The 13,500-nt window shown below is 39.7% G+C and overlaps 1 protein-coding gene and 1 long non-coding RNA gene across 2 annotated transcripts in view; both read left to right on the top strand.

Annotated features, from left to right (window-relative positions):
• The window catches only part of LOC145438686 (uncharacterized), a 403,715-nt gene that overhangs the window by 123,873 nt on the left and 266,342 nt on the right, over window positions 1-13,500 (top strand). The gene's annotated exons all lie outside the window — the stretch shown is intronic.
• On the top strand, window positions 3,931-6,388 carry LOC145439987 (uncharacterized). The gene is made up of 2 exons (XR_013915395.1): window positions 3,931-5,329; window positions 5,575-6,388. It is a non-coding gene; the product is annotated as an uncharacterized LOC145439987 (long non-coding RNA).

Below are 13,500 nucleotides of genomic sequence, written 5' to 3'. Positions count from 1 at the left end.
TTACTGGCTGGAATTGAACCAAAGTTTGTGTGTAGGCTTAAATTAGGTATCCTAACAATTTTATCAAGTAGCCAGAACGATTTGAGAAAAAAAGTCATTTTTGAAGAGCCCTAATGTCCAGCGGCATATGGACATCATGCACTCATGGTTTGATACGGATATGAATCATAGCCAAGCTGCTCTGTGAATCGGCAACTCACAATATCTGGAATAAGTGGTATACATACAGTAGGTATCAATATGTTTATCTGCGAATACAATCATTCTTTAAGAGATAATTTTAGGCTCACATTATTTTATATTGTAATGCTTCATTTGGGTAGCCTAGCAATCAATATTGCGCAATTGTTTACTCAACATTCGAATCTGCCGCGATAGCCAACACCATGTTAGCGTGAACTGTCGGATAGCCATAATAAAATTATTCATGCTGGCGAGAAATCGCAATGGAGATCGCGTCGAGAAAGTGCAAGTGAAGATATCGTACCAGCAAGTTCGCAACTGGTTAAACAACAGAGACTCGAAGTCGCGCCACAATTATAGACAATACTACTGTAATTCAACTGGCAAGTAATCGGGGTTGTTGGAATTTTCGTTTAGCTGCAGCTCCATTACGGAAGCTTTCTGAAGAAAATGGTTGCCACCAAGAAGTTTTTACCGATTTTATCTTCAATAAGAGACCGCGTCATATCGAGAATTCACTGTCTCTTTAACAATATAATCGTAAAGGAGATTTTGGTGTAATCGTAATCGCAATTGAATACGTTGATGAAGTAATCATCGAATGTGTGAGGGAAACTATAAGTTTACAAAGGAGAAAAACAAACGAGGACCATGCGAATGGCGAGTACGTGAAGTTGACCCATTGTTCACACTGCTCAGTGTGTATAGCCTACACAAGTTCACGTATGATCAGTTATTTTGGTAGCGACCCAAAATTTCGATTTCAAAATGCTCCGCGATCAAACCTCTCAATTTGGCGTGCTGATTATTGAAAATGGTCAGCACCTTCGACCAAACCTACTCGCGACTAGGGCTGGGCATAATGATTCGAGTACTCGAATGTCGAATCTGAATCGAGTAGTAATTTTAATGATTCGAGTCGAGTAGTAAAATACGATTTTTTCGCGTACTGAAATTATACGCTCCTCGCCGCTGAAAGTTAATTTATCGACAAGAATTATAGTTTCGATACTAATTTTCAGATAGTAAGCCTTGAAACCTTGACTGGTCGTACCGTAGCATACAATACATAGTACAAAGCTACAAACGTTGCTGGGAATAACGCATTTCTGAAGTCATGATCATTCCACAACATTGCCACCCAGTGAAATGAAATCAGTGTGGTCGAAAAAATACCTAGCTATCTTTAATTTGATGGATAACGGACATTACATTCTTTGTGCGCGGTGGCATAAAAGCTACATATTTGTACTGTGAAATACTTTATACAGTTATAATGTCATAATGTGTTATACTCGATTACTCTACTCGACTCGAAGCAGGATACGTGATTCAGAATCGAATCACCCTGGTACTCGATTTTGCCCAGCCGTACTCGCGACTTATGTTTTAGAGCTGGCGAGTATGTGCGCAGCAACACCAAGCCTGCAGTTATGAACTCGTTCACCTCCATACTTGAGCTTAAGAAACTCAATCAATACTATAGCAACCTATTTAGGACTATCAGGACGTTTTCTATTTATATCCAATCGAATTAATCAAGTATTTTATGTGATAATTCGCGTCACGCGAAATACAGATAACGATATACGACTGACCTAGCCGACTGCGCCGTTCGCACATGCCCTGTGTATGTACCATCCTTTCACCACTTGGTACTCCCGATCGCATATCACGTAGGTCGTTTTTTTTCTTCCATTTTAAAAATGAACTAAAATATTCAGAAATGAGCCGTCGATAGCATCCTCTTAGTTGACATTCTAATAGTAGCCATCGGTATTTAATTTTGCCTATCCGACACCAAAGAATAGAAAAGCGACCTCGTTAGAGTGGCGACCCTAGTTTGGGAACCCCAGGTATTAATTCATCCAATCAATCTTATCGTGGCAATTTATTTGTGACGTTTCAGAGAGAGAGATATATGGTATTCTTTTTCGCCCGCACCATCAAGAAGCTTTGGCGACGGAGATGCAACCTCCTTTATAGCTAGGTCATCTAGTCTACAGCCCTGTTTTTCTCCTCCATGCTATCCGTATTTATTGAGCGCCTAGCACGATAGCCACAGATACCAGTTTTCGAGTCTTTGGCCTGACATGGTCGGGGATCGAACCCACGACCTACCGATCAACAAGCCGGACGCATCACCGTTCGAAGACGTGCAATATGCTTCTCATTTGCAATATGATGCACAAGATTGCCAGCAACTAATTTTATATTGCATTTCGCATTACCTGTCGTGCTAATACAACATCATCACAAAGATCAATGACTTATCATCGTTCTGGCACACAGATGTTGGTTGAACGTTTCTTTTTGTCAGTATTCTCCTGGAAGCAAGATAAGTTGATGGTACGTAATGCAAACCAGAATTACTCTGGTAAGTCAACTTTGAAATTTGTAAGGGACTGCGAGCTTGCGCGGAAAGTTACCCGACTCGGAATAGCATTCCGCAACCAAGGAATATTAAATGAAGATAATCGATGCGTTGACAGTGCGTACAATGTGCAACGTTACGACCAATGCACCCCAACGTACCTTGCACAGTCAACTGAAACAAACAAACCATATATCAGTCGACGCTAAACATTTATTATGTGTACGGAGCTCATTTTACGATTCAAAAGTTGTAGCCGCATCATTTGTTCAATAATCGCTTAACTCATCATCAGGTGAACGAATCAGATTGATTTACAAATGAAGTTCGAGGAATGTTCGTATCATATAATCAAATATATTATTTATATTATTACGCAGTTAGATAAGTTCGAATGACAAAATTCTAGTTATATGACTTTGCGTACGGATGTCGTATTCGTAACATAAGTCGGAATACACATGCTATTACGTAGGCTACCGTGCACATATAATTGTAATTTCACAACTAGAGAGATTTAAAATGCTGAGTGTATAATTGTGGACTCGACCCTCGGCTCGATGACTTGGACTCGGACTTGTCTCGGTGGTGAATTGATAATGATTCGATTTGACTCGAGTCAAAACCAGAGTTGAGATGACTCGAGTCTGACTGGAATCAGACTCGAGTTAACTTTTTCGTATATAGGATGTGACCTCCCGTCTGTTATATGATCAAAAGATATTTAATTCACCCAAACGTAGTAGACTAAAAAAATAATTCGCGAGACGTGCACACAAATTTTCATGTGTTCCTTTCTCTGTGGTGCCCCGGATGTCATTTGTATTGTGGAACTCAGATTGGAAGGACCGCACTATTCGTCACACCCACCCATCGCGGCTATTGACAATGGACACATACCCAAAGTTTCAGTGAAGGTGTTTCTTTGGTAGCAAACTTCGTGGAGTCGCATATATTTTTCTTGAGGGGGTGGGAGGTATCTATTTCAAAATCATGCTATCTTCAGACATTAAATCACGAAGTTTGAAAAACTTTTTTTTCAAGGTAATTAAATCTCTTCAAAATACTCCATAATTCGAATCTCGGCTCTGCCATGTTTCTATGTGTCGGAGGTTTATCTGGGCTCCTCGTCGACGAACCCGCTGTAATACAGCGCATTGAAAAGCCCATTAGACGACGAGAGAGCCGAACTTGTGAAAGGAGGCAGCAAATGAGCCGAAAAAAGACTGAAGTTCATGAAGACATGCCATTATGCGATTCTGTGTGGGCGCAAATAACCACGAGTTGCAAGCGCCAATTATATGCGTTAATAAAAACAACAACAACAACAACAACAACATTGATTTGCGAAATACTGAGTTCTCTTCTAACGCAATCCCCGCCATATAGGGGAGTTTTATATAGTTGGGCAATGGCACATTATGAAGTAGCAAGCAAATGAAGTCTCATATTCGAATAAATTGATTATCTCATTAGGCCTTTTCATCGCAATTCTTATATTGTCTTCCAATATATCTTCTAAGATAAGTTCTGAGAAGCAAAATAAATGTGATCATGATTACTTTTCCAATGTAATCGTATTCGACTACTTCCTGATTTTGCTGTAATCGTAAACGTTATCGTAATCCCGTGATTCAGAAGTAATCTTTGTCGCAATCGATTACATTCACGAAGTAATCACCCCATATCAATGCATTATCATGCCATTAAATGGAAGAGATCGTCCAACTGAGCCTGGACAATTGACACAATAGCCTGTGAGTTATGAATATTGCTATACGCCTCCTGGACAATCTGGTCTGGAGGAAACAGTTGTATCTAGCAAATTAAATCCGCTTTTCTAACTATTCACTGGTGTTACGATCTATTATGAACGCCAATTACTAATATTACTGGTACATTTGACTAAGAGGTCATTTGGCATCCAGTGGTACGCCTACGCCGTGAAGGTAAACTAATTAGTGGTACGCGGTCGGAAAAAGTTTGAGAAACACTGGCATAGATGCCCCTGAACCTAATGTAATCCATGGCAATACCGTCTCCGATGCTTCCCCGCTTACGTACATAATTTACCCATTCAATGATCCACCGTCGGCTATTTATAGTACGCGTTAAATTTTACATCACGATGTCTATATGTGGGTAATAGCTAGCGACCAAGTGCTTATATAGTTGTAGCTGCAATTGGTAATACAGTTACTTGAAAATATTGGTCAACATTTTGAATTGCCGATTCATTGATTAGATTTCAAGAAATATTGAATGAAGAGAATCGCAAAACGTGGTATAGTTCGGTGATGATGTCTACGTTATGTATCATATCGCACGTAATGTGGGCAGAACGTAGATTGCTCTCCTATAGTTTTTTAGCGAACGGAATGTTTGCTAGATTGAAAATAAATAACGGTCAGCTAGCTATAGAAAAGGCGACCGATGAACCACTTGACTATCATTTTGCGATACCGCTGATTGCGCTAAAAACTAGTCTTGCAGAGCGTTACTTGAGTTGAGACTTTCCATTGTGGCAATATGTATCAGCATTTGGCAAGAACAGTAGCGAATAAAGGCGTATCATCAATCGGAAGATAAGTCAATACTATAGTCGGTTATCATATGTCTTTACAGTAAGAAATAGTGCGGCTGACAACCTATTATGAATGTGACGGAGGATATGCTCAATTGTACTATTCTGACAACTATCTTTGTAACATTATATGATTGAGCAAGCCATTGCTGCATTGACACAGTTTGACAACCACGGGTATGAAACCAGTTTCATAAACGGCTCATATAATTTGGATAAATATCCTGATGGCCATAATTCTAATGCTAGTTCAATTCCGAAAAGTATTAACAGCTATAATCTGAGAGTAGTAGCTTAATTTTTCTGATGATCCATGTATGCACTGTCCCTCTAATCAAGTAACGAACCCTGAAATCCGTATTTGAGATTTCGAAGCTTACGACATGTAGGTTAGGTGTAACGATTTCGCGAGTGCTATACTGCTTTACGATAGTGAAAATCGGATGCACGCAATTAAACCAGTGTCGTGTAAAATGATTCCCTTGAAAAAGCAGCCCCAGGAAGAATATATTTTTATGTGTGTTACACGCAGATGACATCGTTAGATCCACCGTCAAACACACTGATCGTTTTTTATCATCACGTGAGCCCCACACAAGTTTGGGCTCGGATATCTTTACAAAGATATTTTGCTGATGAATCATAAGTCGGACTAAGTGTTGATATTTTAGAATACACAGTCTTGTTGAATCCCAGTGTTCGATCGAACCCATGTTAACAGCCACTGATTTACAGACATATCCTAAAATCCGTAATTGTGCTACTTATGCAGGCAAACTACCTCTATTAATTACATTTCTCTTCCTCCACGACATACAGAGCGATATTGCATTTACTGGGGATATTGCTTGGATTCCTTTATCTGGGTCGTGTAAACATGCTCTATGCGGGGATCAGAAATGTGCGTCAACGCAACGACCGTTTGGAATAATGCGAACTATCCTATACGATTAACAGATAAACTTTTACCAATATGATGTTTCGTTTGATTGTTAGTGAGCGTTTACCCATCAAAGTCTGCGGGTAATTTTTTCAAATATTTAAAAAAAATCGATTTATATTGGCAAATGCCCCGGCAGCACCAACAGTGATACTCAGTTTAGCATTCAATTACTTAGAAAACTTATCATTCTGTAATCGCAACTTCGACTTCACCGATGTATGTTACGAATTATGAATCGCCGTGAAGTCAATACTAGTGTTTGAATTTGTCCCACAGTACATATTTAACAAAGCCAATCCGCCCGTATCCACGCAGTGTTGCAAAATCAACGGAAGCAAACAAATTATATCGCACGTTGACTCGCTCCAACATATATATCATTTACTGAAACATGTGTATACGCTATTGTTTATTCAGACATAACTTGCTGCCACGTTGATTGAATCCCATGTTATGTTAGTAAAGAGAAATTATTATACAGGTGAAGTTACTATCCAAAATCTTGTCGCGCCTAAAGCAATTGCTAGGAAATAGGTACTTAAATCGTTGTATTGCAAGAAATTCACAGCGTATTATTAAATTAGCCCACTTGATTTTCGCGCAATCTAAAATAATTGGTGGGGGAATCCAAAACTCGCGTGCTAATTTGAACAAATACCATGCATATTTCACGGAATATGATTGCAGCCGCACATTTGAAAAAGTCTACTTGACATGTCAACAAATTTTCGCTCTTCAACAATTTCAGTCTTTGCGCTCGTCTTTTGCCATGCAGAATTTACGAAGCAAGCCAGCGATTCGCATCATTCCATGACTTACACGAAATCAATCATGCTTAGTGAGTTCGTTTCATCATCTAATAATCACACCGTAGTCATGGATACTTTTTATCAGTATCTTAGGATAAATTGATGTTGACCGACGAAAATGGCCATAAAAGACGTATATATTGATTATTTGATAATGCCACGGATGGCTGGTCGTATCGAATTTGATAATACGGAGCTTGGTATTTAATTCTTGATTCAGTCGATCCATGTTTATATTTCATTATGCTGAGCAGTGTCTTGCTCATTATTTGAGGAAAACGATCGGTGATAGACATCAGTCAATTCCATTGTAACATGAATCCTGCGATATCGCACTACATAGCCTATTTAAGGACTGGATGAACAGTTATATGCGGTAGTACAAGACATCGGATGGCTTGTAATTACTTTTCAGTAGTAAACAGACGCGTTCGTTTTTGTGACTATTGTAGTTTTGTCATTCTTCATCGACAATAAAATAAATGAATCCATACCTAATCAGGTGAGCATGCTCAAGCAAGATGGTGAAAAAGAAGTAAACTTATAAAAGCTCAGTTATGGAGTCAGATTGTTACGCACCCACCGTAGGACATGCTTGATAGCTCAATGGAGAACCAAGTCTTTCTGATACTATACTACGTACATAGCATATAAAGCCCGTCTGTCGAACATCAGTCTTGTTACTTGACAAAAGCATATATTAGTGATTATGCGTGAGTGATGTTATCTGCAACCGGCTAATATATTGTGCTACGACGAGAAACCTTCTCAAATACACTGAGCCTATGAAATACTGAGAAACAACCGGTACTATTTTGAAGAAGCTCATTACAAATACAGGTGGTTGTTTGATTTTTGCAATGCATTCTTCCTTATTACCAGAGCCCGCATAACCAGATAATGCTTGGTCCAATATCCACATAAATGGGGCCGTTTGCAGACCGTAGTCGCAGGTTTACCTTCGCTGTTGTATATTACGGATTCTGAACCACTGAGCATTCTCTGCTGCAAAGTTTGGAATTACCGCTCACTTCTGCCTACTCTTCCGAAATCAACTATATAACCCAGTGACTAGCGCAAGCCTATATTTTATCGACCGATTTCAATTTGTGGATATAGAAAATGTATTGCTGGCTGATATATGTAGCTGGCTTCGAACTTGCCAATACCTGCATAAAGAGCGGATTGAACTATAAATGACAGAAATCTTGTATTACATATATCTTTTGGAATATAATTCTTAACCGACGTGATGGAATCCGTTGACAGAAGCATTCCCAAAATATTTATAACTGAATTAATTGCCACGGTCCAACTTTAACATTCATATTTCAATACACCCCGCGGGACGAATCGGTAAATCTTTAGTTAGTTTATTAGCATGTTCGGTACAGATATTATCGGACGAATGAAAACTATGGTAGGCATACTCAGAATTCAATTGCGGCGTTTTCGAATCTTCAGCTTTTCAAAATTCTCTGTTCACCTGACTTACTGCCGAGTCAGCTGTCAATCGAATTAAGGAACACAGAGTAGATTGCATTCGAGAGAATAAAGAGAACTAGTGTACCAAAATCATTACGTGTATCGTAAATTTCTTCTTGCTTGGTGATGTAAGAGCGATTATTGAACTGAATTCTAAGAAATTTTAGAATCATCACATTGTTTCTAGTAGAGGTTTCAGTCCAGCTCTATAGTAGCCTACTAGTAGATTACAGGGTTGTAATGACTCGAGTCATGACTCGACTAGAGTCGGACTGGAGTCACGATTTTCTGATGACTCGACTTGACTCGAGTCATTTTCTCAGAATACGGTAATGACTCGACTCGAGTCAATTTCTGTATTGACTCGACTTGGACTCGAGTCATTGTGCATGACTCGAGCCAAGTCATATGACTCGAGACGCAGACCGCCAAGACCGACATTTCATTGTAATTTCAAAGAATAGTAAAGTAACCACACTATTTGGATTTCGTCTATTGATACTGGTACTTGAAAATGTTACCAGAAACTGCTAAAAGTGATGAAAATTAGTATATGTTAAATGAGAACCGTTCGATATCACCAAATAGAGTTATAAACAGGGTTGCCATACCGTCCTTATTTCTAAGATTTGTCCTTATTTTGAAGGGCCACGTCTTAGAAAATTCGACTGTCCTTATTTCCAAGAAATGTCCTTATTTTCGAATTGCGTCCTTATTTTGTCTTATTTTCAACATCTACAGAAATTCGATCATTTCCTCTGGTATCTAATTTGCATAATATTCTAAAATTATGCTTTTACGTTGTGATTACGTTGTGACATCATAAATGATAGGAACTCTTGTGACGTACACACCACAAGATTTGACTTCTAACTGGTGAGGGCTAGGGCAGTGAGTGGCGGTATAGCAGTTTCGTCTGCACCAAGCTACCGCAGCGGACGTCATTTTAGCACCAGTACCAGGTTCCTGCTGTTCGGTCTACAGCAGAATAAGCTCCAGCTGTGGGGAAGGCCGCATTTATTGCGTAGTGAAAAAAGGCGCAGTTCAGTCGACACATTGGTTAAAAAGTAGTAAAGCTATAAATCATTGATAAATTTTTCTAAATTATATTGCACTTGTGCATATAGTTTTAGCTCCTAATAAGGCTAAATCTGGTTAGTTAAAATGAGCAGGCGCAAAATCGTTTTTCGTGACGATTATGAGAGAGAATTCAAAGGTATCTAACGAAACTTGAAAGGTTTCGCACATTGTAATATCTGCAATTGTGACATTAACCTGGAGGCCCTAGGAAAGACCGCTATTTCAACTCACATTGATACCACAAAACACAAGAACTGTGTCATAATGATTAATTTGAGCCAGTCTATGAATAATTTTTCCATAAGTCGATCAGCACCAACGACCACAAACTACAAGGCAGCTGCTGCAGAGGGTACCTGGGCATTCCATACTGTCAAACAACAGCAATCATTCCTCACCAACGATTGCACATCGTAATTGTTCAAAACAATATTCCCCGACTCCAACGTCGCAAATGAGTTTTCTCCGGCCAGGACCAACAGTACAAGCACTGTTACTGGAGTTCTTGCTCCATGCGCTCAAAAATGAATTTGTATAAACTTGGTGAACGGCATTTTTCCATCTTGGTTGACGCCTCTTATCACAACGAGGTGAAGAAGTTTGGTTTATCACCCTACGGAGGTGAGCGGTGCAGTGCTGTTTCGGCCCAAGTAAACCTAGACCTATGAGCTGTCGTGAGATCCATGAAGCACTTTCTAATAACAAGGTGTTGCTGGAGCAGATTGTTTCTGGCGAAAAGTATGGAATGTGATATGCCACGGATCGAATAAATACAACGTATGTACAAAAACGCTTTTTCATGCTAATCTAAATTTTCGACTGTCCTTATTTTTGGGTCAATGTCGATGGCAACCCTGGTTATAAAGGTGGGATTAACAAGACTTTAACAGGAATCTGAGCAGTCAACACAATGACTTGGACTCGACTCGAGTCATAATTCCATGACTCGGACTCCACCGTATTTTTGCTGACTTGGACTCGGACTTGACTCGGTGGTGAATTGTAAATGACTCGACTTGACTCGAGTCAAAACTATAAAACTGAGATGGACTTGTGACTCGGTGCTTTGTGACTTGGTTACAACCCTGGCTAGATTATGTATTGCTATCGTGATTGACAGAAGTCAATCAAAACCGATGTTTTGGTTACAACCAATGTTCCCTCTAAGCTGCGCACGTGCACAAATGCGCAGTGCTGTCACGGTCTCTGCGCACAGAAAATTTAAGATGCGCACAAAAAATCCGAAGTGATGACCTTTTTTTTGTTGTTACGCACTGCTGTCCAGTGTCTGCGCAGTGAGTGGGTGAGTGTGCGCAGACTCGTCAAAAATTGAGGAAACATTGCTTACAACCATATTTTTCGTTGTTCGATAAATTCTAGACCAGTGGTTCCCAACGTGGGCAATTTGGCGGTCTAGGGGGGCGAAAATGACGAAGGGGACGATAGGGGGGCGATGACGCGTTAAAACGGCTATATTGGAGTCAAGTCGGAGAAATGACATTTTTTTCAGTCATCCCACGAAAATTCAGTTGCAAAAGTGTAAAATTCGACATTGAACGGCAAAGTTGACCTTTTTTTAGTCAACCCGCCGGTGATTACATTTTGTATACCGATTTTTCGGTTCACAAAATTTTGGGGGCGATGATCGGCGTTGAGCTTGAAAAGGGGGCGATCAGTCGAAAAAGGTTGGGAACCACTGTTCTAGACGATCCGAGTCAGAACGGTCATACGTTCTCTTTCGAATCGTTATTACATTTTACTCATCGCTAGCAATGGCACTATTTTGAATATAAACCAGCTTCCATCCGGAATTTGGTTGTAGTCTAAACCGTAACTGGAAAATATAGTGACTAGAATTATTGTTTTGATATAATTTACCACATGTTTCCAATGCATGATTGATACAATGATTCGTGATCACATAAAATACTTGGTAGGGACTTGAAATTTGATGGATCAATTGGTACGGATATCTAATATATTCGAGTCAATATAAAGGCATTAGCACGATCTGCAAAGTTGATACATTCGAAGTAAATATATACGCCTTCTGTAATATTGTCGGCCGGTTATCCCTGTTATCTACGAGAATAAACAAACGGCATAGTTGGATGACTTGCGTTAAAATAGATTATGTTTACCGAGCTGTTTGCGTGGTCCAAAATTCGTAATGTCATTGTTTCAGTGTTTATTGCTATTCACCAATGTTAATCCATAAAATAATATGAAATGTGAGACACAAAGTTGTCACATGATGTTTATTAATGAATGCCTATGTTGGACGAAGGGAGCTCTCGGTATCGACAGGTTGTAATGTTGGGTTTCTTGTATCAAAGTTACAAGCCTCTCCAAAAGAAGTTTCAGTAGTGAACTAAGCACGTGTTATTTATGCGCACGCAAAAAATGCTATTTTCCGCATATACCTTGTTACATTTGTATGTCGTCGAGATGATTTTTCTTGGCATGCCTAATGATTTGACGAATACGAAATATTATAACCAAGTTTGTTGCAAAACATGTCGCATAAGTTATCAAAATGGAAAAAGCTATAATTTTTTGATAAATCCACATAAAGCAGAGACTTTCAGGGCAGATTTTAGCATTCTTGAACATTTTTTCGCACTCCGCGCGACTTACTATGACGCAACCTAATATCGTATGAAACCGTTTTGATACCTTAGTCTAGAAGTGCGCACTGTGCAGCCTGTGGGACCGCAAATATTTTATATGGGCCAGCATTTAGGCGCTGGGCATTTTCACGTTAGGATACACAACACACGTTTCGGGCAAAATGCGACTGCTGCATGGCGCTGTATTCGCTACCTAAATGATTGGGGGCGATGAAGCATAGAAATATAGTAACATACCTACCGCATGTTGGCCGAAACGTTCGACATTGATATGTCCATTGTACAGGTGCCGAAATCAGGCATATATAGAGTTCTATAATTCTCTGGCCGAAATGACCGTGGCGAATAGTCCAGCGCCCGCAGCTTGAGCCGCACGTCTCAAATGAGATCCACACAAATAATGACTCCAGTGTCGAAATGCGAAATTGAAATTGTGTCGGGTCACGCAAGGATATATTGTTTCAGTTTCGTCTGATACGAGTAAACGATTCTGATATATCTGGATCAGCGACGACCTTTACCGCTATACCGCGAACTTTGGTGCTTTGCAGACAAATCTAATGTCAGACCAACCTAATTATGACATCAAACCGACTTACATGATACAGGGGTTGGGACATTTTTTATCATCAGGCCATTTTTTTATCATCAGCATGTTTTTTTGGGCCTCGTCACTTATAGGCCATGGTACCGAACATATAGTGACTTGGAATCGATCAAGGTAATCACAGATGATCGACCATTACGCGACTAAGTGATGCACATATTACGCATTACATTAGGCCGCAGGTCTGATGCGATAACGACCAAAACTTATACCCTTCGCGACCAATACTGTAAGAATCACTGACGTAACCAATCGCGCTACCAGCTGCAGAAAGATGGTTCAGGTTCAGGGCTTGAAACGTTGGTAATATTTTAGAATTTTATGATATTTGGGCACGTTGCACACGAAAGGTTACCGGCCCCTGGTGTATTCAAATAAACTCGAATATGTTAGGCTGGCACTCGTCAGGGGTGATTGGAATAAACATTATTATAATCGTTTGATATTAAGATATATAACGTTGGAATTTCTGACTCATTGTTGAAAAGAGCTGCCTTAATACATCGGCTCGAGGTAATTAAAGGTGCGTAAACTCCTAACAGAATAGATATCATAATGATGGCGGGTCCAGGTGCTTGACCGTATGTCTTGTCTCAATCCCTGAACGTGTCAGACATAAGAACTGATAGGTACAACTGAAAACCGTAGCTTGCCGCTTGGCATTCAACATTCTGGATGGCACAGTGAATTGGTGCAAAATTGAAGTATTGAAGTATTGAAAGTCTATCACTTTACCTTCAATGTCCAGTGGCATATGCACATCATCCACTCCTTGTTTGAAACAGATATGAATCATTGCAAAGCT

The sequence above is a fragment of the Botryllus schlosseri genome, chromosome 1 (genome assembly GCF_051294905.1).
Source record: "Botryllus schlosseri isolate E-star chromosome 1, Bs_hap1, whole genome shotgun sequence".
In the NCBI taxonomy this organism is placed as follows: domain Eukaryota; kingdom Metazoa; phylum Chordata; class Ascidiacea; order Stolidobranchia; family Styelidae; genus Botryllus; species Botryllus schlosseri.
The sequence above is the reverse complement of the archived record's forward strand: the minus strand, read 5'-3'. Positions and strand labels throughout refer to the sequence as shown.